Raw genomic sequence first — 11237 nt, 5'->3', positions numbered from 1 at the left:
AACTAATCGATTTATCGTAACACACTCCCGCGACCGCCCGGAAACTGGGGAGTCACCGCTTTAGTTCCGTGACCTCGAAGGAGCTTAGGGACTTGAATCTGGTTCCTGATCCCCCATCAAATTGGTGTGGAGGCCAGTACCTCGCAAATTCTGGGTCTTGACTAATGTCTTGGAATACTCTCTGGCACAGTCACTCGATAAACTCAGGTAAGGAAAAGAAGAAAAAAAAAATTCTATAGTCTATGCCTACCTATAAAATTTAAGTTTTTAAAGTAAATCGCTAGAAAGTTTAGATTGAATGTAATTGCTGTTTTACCAAGTTTCACCGAAATGTAAATGCTAATGCTGGACCTGTGGGATAGCCTCCAATATTCAGTCATTTATGAAAGCCTAATTTCCACTGACTCAACCACGACAATACCTTTTTGCGTGCCCTTGAAAGCTATAGGAATACAGATGAAAAGATATTCCCGTCTTAAAGAAATTGGAGATCTAATGAGCACATAAATGAATACATCTCTAAAGTACTGTGATAGCTAGCCTAGGGAACAAAGTCACCACGGTGACATTTGCCAGAATTAATCAGAGAAAGCTTCAGCTATGAGTGCAGATGACATAGAGCAATGAGCGTCTCCCATACTATTCCTGAAATCTTTCTATCTGCCCCAGTCACTGACACTTTCCTGGTTATCATCTTTCCATCTACTAAAGCAGCCCCCTAATGAATTTCTCCAGAGGAGAAATGCCAGATCTACCTTTATGCTCCTCCAGTGACTCCCATGTCTATAGGACTAGGGCCAAATTTTAAAGATTCTTCACACTGCTGAAGACATAATCTGATGAGATTCTGCTTTTACTTAGTGTTCCTTCAATTTCCTTAGCAAGAAATTTAAGACCCTTTTTAATGTGACTGTGGCCTGCCACTGTTCACTCCATATTTCATCCTGAAGGCCACACTATTTCTTGAGTAGTCCATGAATTTCTGTCTTCAGTATGCAGCTCCCAGAACACGTTTTTGAAGTCTCTCTTATTCTCCATTGTAAATCATTCCTTCCTCAGAGCTCCAGTAATCTTTTACTAATATCACACAGAACTTTCACACTGTATTATCATTTTTAGCATATTAGGTAATTATCACTTGGACTAGCATATAAGCAAGGTGAAAACAGGAGAATGGGAATAATATTCCAGTTTGAATATGAAACTTGAGGAGAGAAGCATCATTTGCATTGAGCTGAGGGAGACGTGGAAGTGATCAGGACAAGGTATAAAGTGACTGTTGGCTAATTCTTTGCCTCACCCCACTTGACTATGGAAAAGAGAATTCGCAAATGTGGGGACTGAAGCAGTAGAAAGGTGGGAGGTCTTAGCATAAAAGGTTAAGTTAAACTATACAGGCAAATAGGAAATTATGTAGATTAGTGGGGAAAGTCTAGAGCAGAATTTAGAACTGAAGGAATGGGTTTATACAGGATTGCTATGGCTTATGAACAGGATCTCCTTTAATGTTGGTGTTTCTTTATACTGTATTTTGGGTTGGTGTATGCTTGTCTTTTAACTCAGCTCTGTGCAGATATGACCATATGGGGCTGCAGGATTAGAGAATTTATTGTTAAGTATATAACACAGAGTTGAATCTTCACTTTATTTACTTCCCTTTGGTTTTGTTTTGGGCACGGGGTTACTGGGGATGGAACCCAGAGTTGCTTTACCACTGAGTTACATCCTCACCCCTTCTTAAAATTTTAGGGTCTTACTAAGTAACTTAGGTTGCTGAGTCTGACCTTGAACTTGAGATCCTCCTTCCTCAGCCTCCTGAGTCACTGGGATTATAGGCGTGCACCATCATGCTCAGCTTCACTTCCCTTTGATATTTCAAAATTCATGCAACATTCAGGTTATACAAATGTATTACTTTTCCCACTTTACCTCAGATCTTAGAAGACAAGATGGATATTCCAAACTCCAGTCATTATCCTACCAATTCACTACATAAAAATTACCCACTGGATCCTACTCTATCAAAGCCCTGCACCCGGATAGTAGTTATAAATTATATACATATATTCTGGATAAGCCCTTTTCAGATAAGGCACATATCCAACTGAAGTGACCCTAGGTCTCTAGTCTCTTGTTTGTTCATTTATATAAGCATTCATTGAGAATTTTGATAACCTTGAAGGAATAACTTTAAATATAATAGCAGGAATTTCAAGTATCCTGGCAGATTGTCAGGGCACAAATTTGGAGGCAATGAGGAATTTAAGCACCTATCAAGTCATACTATCTCTGTGGTAAACTCTATTGTCTATACATAATGCTCACCTTAAACATCACTACTGTATACCTCAGTTTCTCCATCTGGTAAATCAGAATAAGTGATAACTTGTTGTCAGTTTCTAATTCTCACCCCCCAAAAGAACAAATTTCTCATCAGTATGGAATCTGTTGCTTTCCCCAAAATATAACAAGTTCTGTGTTTCTAGTGTTCATAAACAGTCAAAAGTTGATTCAACCATTTTAAATGTCACACATGGGAAGATATAAAAATTTATATCTGGGATATAAGAACTCTCTTCCACCCATGCCAGTCCCTGAGGACTTGTATAGTCTTGATATCTAAGAAAGTTATCCAGGTATATAGCAGATACCAATGTCTGCTCTACCAGCACTTAAGTACATGGGAACACTTTGAAAACACTAGTCCTTTTTGAGAATTTTAGCACTGAATTAATTTACAAATTACGTCCAAATTTCATGGTTATTGTATGGAAAGACTAGTTACTTCATAAATCTTTGGATTTGTAATACCATTAATACCTACTATCCAATTTAATTGAAAATCATTCTAAGATTTGAGGCATGATTCATTTTATAGTGAGCTGAGACTCAGCAAGGTTTAAAGGCTTGTACAAGGCCACACCTTGTATACAAATATCCTACATAGAACCAACCTTCCTGTAGAATTTGAAAATATTGATTACTTTCTACTCGGGCTATTTCACTTCCAAGGATCCTTTTGAACTGCGACTTCTTGTCTAGCCTTGCAAACCTTAAACTTGAATCTTTAGTGCTTTTCCATTTTCTTCTTCCAGCCCAGTGTGCTTCAAAATCCCTTAGAGAACTAAAACACAAACTGCTGAGCCCCATCACCAGAGTTTCTGATTCAGGAGATAAGAGATGAGGCCTGAAAATCTCCTTTTCTAACAACTTTCTAGGATATGTTGAAGATGCTGGTCCACAGACTATATTGTGAAAACCACTGCTCTGCTTTCCCTAAATAAATCCAATTTTCATTTTGGCTTCAAATTTTATCACAGTGTAGATGACTTCTGTTACATTTCCAGAAACTGGAACTAAAGTTTGAATGTTTTTCTAACCCTTCAAGGTCAATATGCCACAAAAGATATAATATTTTAGTCACTCTCCCCAATCTAATTTCTATGGCTATCATTAAAGTAGCTGAGACTTCAGTTCAACTTGAAACCAATTAAAATCAAGTTCTTAAAATTATTCAACTAGAAAAACAACTGTTTCTCCTTTAGTTCACATTCCTCTTGTAACAGTGATAACAACCATTACAGTTTTAGAATTAATCCTCTATTGTGCCATGTTATTTTTTATGGGGTATAAGTTAAGGGATAAATGGAACCATGCCTAATACACTTTGGTCTTTCATGACTTCCTGATAATGCTAAATCATAATTTATAATTTTTTAAAATAAATTAAATGGTAAAAGCTTCTTATAACATACTACATAGTTAAGAATACCGTTAGTGATTTCCAAAACAAGCAAAAACCTGTTCTGTTACATTTTAGAGAGAATAAAAGGTTAACTATTTTGCACAAAAGTGCTAGAGATCTCTTCTGTATAGACTAATGACTCTGTAAGGAATTCAGAGTGCAGTGTCTCAAAGTGTACTACTACCTAAGTTACAGTAGATTTCATCAGGTGGGGCAAAGCAGGAACTCTAGCCTTCTGGTTGTTATAGGCCTAAAATTTCATCTGAAAGCTTTTTCTGTCTAAATATTGTCAACTATATTAATGATGGTTTTCTTTTGGGTAGGCGAATGTGTGCTTTCATGATACAAATCAAGGGTGAAACAGGATTTTATTTATTGCAGTTTTTTTTTTAATTTCCAGAAAACAATTTAGAAATATAAATGTTTGACTCCAGAGCAAATATACTTTAATCTCAAACTTTTTGAAAAGGAAACCATTAAAAAAATGGCCTGTCTATATATGTGCATTTTATACTGTTTGAATATCATTTGTTGTCCACCACTAGCTTTAAAATAGATTGGCCAACTATCATTGTATACAGTTTCCTGCAAAACAAACAAAAAGCACATTATTCTAATAAAAACTAGAACTTGATAGCTCAAAGTAATAACTTCTTCAAGTAACCACTTCAAAAATCAAATAATATTACTGAACCAGGCCTATTTTGCTCTCATACAATATACCAATAACTGAAACAAGTTTTTCAAAAAACAAGAGTTTTATTCACAAGATGACCACATGTGAAGACAGGAGAGTAGGTCTCAAATCCACCTCCCCAGAAATAGGATTTTGGGGTATTGGGGGTGGGGGTAAAAAAGTAGACTGATCTAAGACATGGAGAAAATGGCAGTATGAAAAACAGAAGTAAATGGTGGTCTATGCAATCATAACGAAATTTCACGGCTCTTCACATAGCACATGTTCAGAAAGTTCTGGTGCTAGTTTCAAATGTTGACTCTCAAAACATAATTATTAACTGGAAATAGAAACTTTTCTCTTATAAATTCTTTTTCCCCCTATTTTTAAAATAGGGAGAAATAATTTTGATTTGATTGGTATATTTTAAGCTTTAAAAGAAGTAACTTATATAGTCAGTATAGCTACTTTTATTGTGTGCATCCTTGAATCCTGAATAGCATTTTGGCCATGATGAGAGCCCACAGTCAAGTCTAAAAATGGTCACAATTCACCTCTTCCAAAATTACAATAGGGAAAATTGTTTGACTTTCCCTGGTTCCTATTTCTTAGAGGACAGATTTTTAAAAAGAGTTACTATAGAAAATGTCAATGCTTTTCAAATTGGGGCTCAAAGGAGTCAACATTGGGGAAACTTCTCTCATTTTTACTCCTTAAGGCCAGTTTCAATCTGCAGTAGGTTTTGGCATTGATCCTCAAATAATAAATTAACAAGGACTACTGTTTGGGGAACTACAGTAACATAGTACATGATATTTGAGTCAACAACACAATACATATTGGATGATGGCACAATAAAATGGTAATGGAGTTGAAAAATTCCTGTCACCTTGCATTTTTATTCTATCTTTTCCATGTTTAGATATACAAATGCTTACCATTATGTTACAATTGCTTATAGTATGAAGTACATAATATGCTCTGTAAATTTGTAGCCTAGGAGAAATAGTTGTACTTTCTAGGTTTGCATAATTACCTAAGTTTGCAACAATGACAAAATTGGATAATTATGCACAGAATGTGTGCTGGTTAAGTGATGCATGACTATAAAGTTTTACAAGAACAATTACACCTTTTTGCTTAAATATATGTCCATGGTTGCTTTCACAAGTACAAAGACCCAAGGTCTGGCTCTTCAAAGAAAAAATGTTTGTGCCTGGTGTGATGGTGCATGCCTGTAATCCCAGCTGCTCAGGAGGCTGAGGCAGGAGGGAGGCTAAGATGGGAGAATTGCAAGTTCAAAGCCAACCTCAGCAATGGCAAGTGCTAGGCAACTCAGTGAGACCCTGTCTCTAAATAAAACACAGAATAGGGCCAGGGATGTGGCTCAGTGATACCAAAAAAAAAAAAAAAAAAAATGTTGCTCCTTGAGTCTAGTTTCTTAATGTGGTGGATCATAAATGCCCACAGTCTGCACTACTTCCATCAAGAGGTGGGGTTGAGGTCCCCCTTCCACAGTGACTCCAGGCTTGGCCATAACTTGCTTTGGCCAATAAAATATCAGTTATCTTATAGAGTCATGAGACTTAAATGAATACATGTGAAGGACTTAGAACAATAACTGCAATACTGGTAAGAGCTCAATAACAGTTAGTCTGTTTGCCAATTTTTATTATTTGCAGTACATGAATGTTCTATTCCTTCTCTCCTATGTTAAATTTAAGCCTCAAATTGACCATTGATTTCTGTCCTCTTTCCATTGTTCTGCCAGAAGTGTTAACCTAAGAAGGTAGCAGAAAAATAAGGAGATTTAATCAACAGTCTCCTAAATAAGGTGATGAAAAGGATTGTAAAGATTCATTGACAAATTCAAGTTTTTATTGAATGCCATAGCTCACTTAATAGGCATAGTTAGACATAGTATTATCTCATTTGCTATATCTGATATCACATAGCAAAGCTTGAGATTATCATAGAATCTGACAGCCTCATTAACACATTTAATCTATAGTGAAATAGATATTGCGGTTTTATACTGACATGTTTTCCAAGGGACTATTGGGCATTTACTTGATTTGAAAAACAAACTGCTGTGTACATCCAGAAATGCAATGTAACATGACAATCAAAGAAGAAAGGAAACAAAACAAGGCTCATGAGGAAAATAACCTCTTAAGAACTATCATAGCTTGAAGGTAAAATTCACAAGTATCCAGTAATAAGAAACTCACAATCAAAGCAGCACTGCAGATACAGCATTAAAATGGGATTCAGTTCTGTGTCTTCATTTGAGAATCTTCAAACAAGGAGGAAGGATCACCCATTTTCCTGTGATTTGTCAGTAAATTTACAAAGTTATTTTGTAAATGACCTTGCTGGTTAATAATTACATTGCATTTGAAAATCTACTTCAGCCCTCTTCCCTTCCCTATTTTTCCTGGGAAAATAGAGAACATTAACAGTGAGGAAACTTTTTAGGAACAGGCATTAATGTTTGCTATAACTTGATTCCTTAGCAGCCATAATGCTTTTTAATAATTTAATAATTTTATGCTATCAAGTGAAGCAGGTAAGTAGATCACATGCTTTGTAAATACTAACACTAAACAAAAGAATATAGCAATTAAGAATCTGGTTCCAACCAGAACAGATTCCTTAAAATATGTCTTCCTTTTGATCCTGATTGTCCTTTTGGATGCAAGTGCTGGTCTCAAAAATATTTGCAGTTAAAAGAGGAACAGCATTGGGCATGGTGGTGCATACCTGTAATCCCAGCTTTTGGGGAGGCTAAGGCAGGAGTTCAAAACCAGCCTCAGCAAAAGTGAGGCCCTAAGCAACTCAGTGAGATCTAAATAAAATACAAAATAGGGCTGGAGATGTGGCTCAGTGGTCGAGTGCCCCCGAGTTCAACCCCTGATACACTCCCAAAAAAGAGGAACTGCAAAAAGGGTGTGCCCTGGGATAGCAGCTTACATTAAACCTATTGTAGGAAAAAAGGTAGAGAGCTTCAAAATCCAATTGTCGACTTCTAGGTAATATTAGATAATTTAACATCAACATCCCCACTGTCAGATGCTGAACTGTTTCAGCTTAGAAAGCAATAGTTTATCTTTGTATCTTCAGCATTTAACAGAGAAATACTCATTAGTTATTTGCTGAATGAAGAAAAAAAATCCTCATCTGTTCAAAGATAAATCTCCACAGAATATGGTTTGAACAAAATCTTTATTGGCTCTACATAAACTATAGGAACTCAACTTCTCCACACTTTTGATAGTCTATAGTTCCTTGTTTCATTTCTTTTAAGTACATTTTAAAATTTAAAAGCAACATCCATCACCAAACACCAAATGTCTCTAGCACTATTAGAAGAACACATCCAATTGAATATTAAGTCTCTCAGATTGTTCAATGAAATCTCCCATTCCAATCATGATGCTTGTTAATACCCTTCAGCTATCAGTTCTGGTCTTCATTTAAAGTTCAAAAAAGAGAAGATGGATGAGGACTGAAATTAAAAAGGACTTTTGTATATATGCATACAGTGGACACATTCAAAAGGAAAAGATGAGAGAAAAAGGGGACCTCTGCAAGGCTGAGGTTGTGGCTCAGTGGTAGAACACTTGCCTTGCATGCATAAGGCACTGGGTTTGATCCCTGGCACCACAACAAACTTAAAAAAAGTTTGACCAATTTAAATTAGCTTACCTCTCTAAACATTGATTTCCTTATTTCTAAGGCAAATTCATTCCATAATCCTTCTGGTTCCTTTTTAGCTTCAATATTCTCTCATTTGGTTCCTTTTTTTTTTTCTTTAGAGTGGAAAGTAGAAGCTTTATTAAAGGACAGTAGAAAAGACTTCTTCCCGGAGGAAGAAGGGGACCCAAGAGATGGAATCCATCATTTGGTTCTTAATGGATGCATGAACTGAAACACTAATCATATATTTTGCTGGAGGTGGAATAGTTTCTCATTAACACATCAGGAGTGAAAGAATGTTCTACTTAATCCACATCTATATCAGGTTCTGAAATGGCCCAAGGAAAGTTATTGGTTTGGGGCAAGAATAAATCCTGTAGGTAATTTAGTAGTTTAAACAGTGTCTAAATTCAATTGCCAAAGAACATTGTCAACTTAGATTGTAACCGGAATTGCCTGATAAACCTGTTTTATTGCTGCCTGAGTCCTAGTCCTGTATATTACTATCCGTATGTTGCTCTGAAGTATAGCTGTCATAATTACTTTCACTAGCTCTCTAGGTGATTCTCACCTAAGAAAAAAAGGAAAACTACTAACACAGAGTGGTAACCTCTCAAACTTAATCATGAATTGGTCTCCTGGAGGGATTATTAAGATTGCTGGTTGCCATATATATAACTGATACTGGTACCTGAAATCCTAAGTTTAAATCCTGTTATTACCACCTCTATAATCTTAGGAAAATACTCTCTGTAGTCTCTTTATAGCAATACTTAGATCTCAGAGCTGTGAGACATAAATAGTGTACCAATCAGTCTCCTGGAGGGATTATTATAACAGATTGCTGGTTGCCACACTCAGAGACTCTCAGTAGGTCTAGAATGAAGCCTAAAAATTGCTTTTCTAACAAGTTTCCCAGTAGTGATGCTTTTTGCCCAGAAACCTCCCTTTGAGCACCACTGGTACAGTTTCTGGCACAGAATGCAAAAACAAATATTAACTTCCTTTTTCCATTATACATAGCTAGATGGACCAATGATTACACTAAGATGTTTGCACAGAAGTTAATACTTCACAGGAAAAGCAGCCCATCTAATGAAAATTACATGTATAATCATGACAAGTATGAGAAATATTTTAAAGTACAGGGCATTAAAAATACCTGCGTCCCATTTTTCAAAGCTTCATTATAATTTAGGTGGTAGGAATATTAAAAACAGTATTAAGTATTAGGAATATTAGGTTCAATCTATAAAGAATATGAATTTTTTTACACCATATAATGGATTCTGATACCTCATCCATGGTAATAATTTGTTTTCCATAGAATTAGAAGAACATAATAAATAGCAATACTTGCATCAAACTTTAATAGTTTGGTCTTTAAATGCTATTTAATTTCCAAGAAAACCTGTAATATAAGTGCATAAGAATCCTATTACCACAAAACAAAAATACTGATGATGGGATAGGTGGCTTTTTATTTACATATACTAACAAGTAAAAAAAGCAAATCTCTTTTCTGCTTTCCATTTGCTTCACTTTGTATGTCCCAAGGTCTTTCATGAATTAATGTCTAAACCCTGAGGTGAATACTGGGAGGTTAAACAGGCCACTATAGAAGTAGTTGCACATGCCTTGCCATCAGATATAGGGAAAGCACCAGACATTGGGCCTTCATGGTGGGCTGGTTAAAATAATAACTGGATACTGTTGGTTTTTCTCTATGGAACCTACAACGAGTCTCAAAAAGTACTGAATAGTTCAGGTTGGAAGGCATAAGTTAGGATTGTTTAAAGCATGTTTCTTCCTATGTTAATAATTGACCCAGAGGCAAGATCTTACTGGAACTTTTTATTTTGAAAGGCCTTCCCTTTCCATTTAGCCCGATGCCATTAAAACACAAATTTCCTTTTCTGAACTCTCTAGAAAATAAAACTGATGACCACCTGTAGATCTTCATTGCTGCTTCATGTTCTCCATGGTCCTATTTCTTTTCATTACTATTTTCAATTATTACTTAATCTGACAATAAACTTTTCATCTATTTATGAATTTTCTTAACTAGACTGTGAACTCTTATTTAAGAGTCCTTAACTTGTGCCCTTTCCTCAAGTGCTTCAATTCTAACTTTTTTCTTTTGCTTCCTGCAATATAAACTTGACACCAACTTACACTCCCCTGTTTATGTGTCTAATTCCATTTAAAGCTTTCTCTTCCCAATTGGAACCAAAAAAACCCTTTAGGATGAAAGTAAATATTTCACTTCTTTGTAAGAGCATCTCAACAAAGCTGATGTCCAATCAATTTTATTAAATAACTGTTAATTTGTCCATGCTAAAAACTGGATACAATTTATTACCTGAGGAAAATTCCTCATCATCTTAAGTCACAATGATATAAAGCCTCCAGTCTGGTTGGTATATTTGGAGAATGGGAATGACTTTCTAAGGCTAAGCCTTAGTTCAGTTATTCTCAGTGCTTTAAAACCAACACTTAAATAAGATGGGTCCCACGTCACCAATATCCCCCGTATTCCCTAGCATCCATTCATCCATATTTTCTTTCCAGGCTTTCCCCAGGAAACAGCCATCAAATATCCCTAACCCTAAACCAACAAAACTCATTTCCTCCCAGTCTCTGAAAAATTGCTTATTTTAATGTATTAAAAGCCACACTCATTGTTTGGAGCCTTTCAAAAAGCTAGTAATTCAGGCCTTCTCATATTCCCTAAATCAGAAACAGAGCTGATTTCATGCTTATCCTGTCCAGGAGGCAGTTCCTTTTCTCAGGTTTTTTCCTGTTACTAGAAACCAAAAAGATTGATAGATTGCCTGAGAGGGTTCAGATGCCTCCTTGAAGGCACTATCTTTTGTCCTTTCAGAAGTTGTCTTGATGGGTTGGTTTGGTCCCACTGCCATATCCCTGACCACAATCATCGCCACTGATCCTTTAACAGTACTGTGAGGTATCAAAAAAATCCACTAGTATAGCCACAAATTGGTAAGACTTATCTTTATATCTCAAAGTTTTTTGAACTGATTGACCTGAGCAGAGCTGTCTTATACCAAATTTACCTCTACTTCATCTTAGCTAGTATGAAAAGAAATATTGTTC

The 11237-nt window shown here is 36.0% G+C and overlaps 1 long non-coding RNA gene across 1 annotated transcript in view; it reads left to right on the top strand.

The window, feature by feature from the left end:
* Positions 1-73: 73 nt before the first annotated feature.
* Positions 74-11237, top strand: part of LOC139704695 (uncharacterized) — a 40976-nt gene continuing 29812 nt past the window's right edge. Inside the window, exon 1 of the long non-coding RNA XR_011706617.1 lies at positions 74-207. This is a non-coding gene — a long non-coding RNA (uncharacterized lncRNA). The remainder of the gene's footprint in view (positions 208-11237) is intronic.

This window comes from Marmota flaviventris, chromosome 2, assembly GCF_047511675.1.
Source record: "Marmota flaviventris isolate mMarFla1 chromosome 2, mMarFla1.hap1, whole genome shotgun sequence".
Classification (NCBI taxonomy): domain Eukaryota; kingdom Metazoa; phylum Chordata; class Mammalia; order Rodentia; family Sciuridae; genus Marmota; species Marmota flaviventris.
This window is presented reverse-complemented; position numbering and strand designations above follow the sequence as displayed.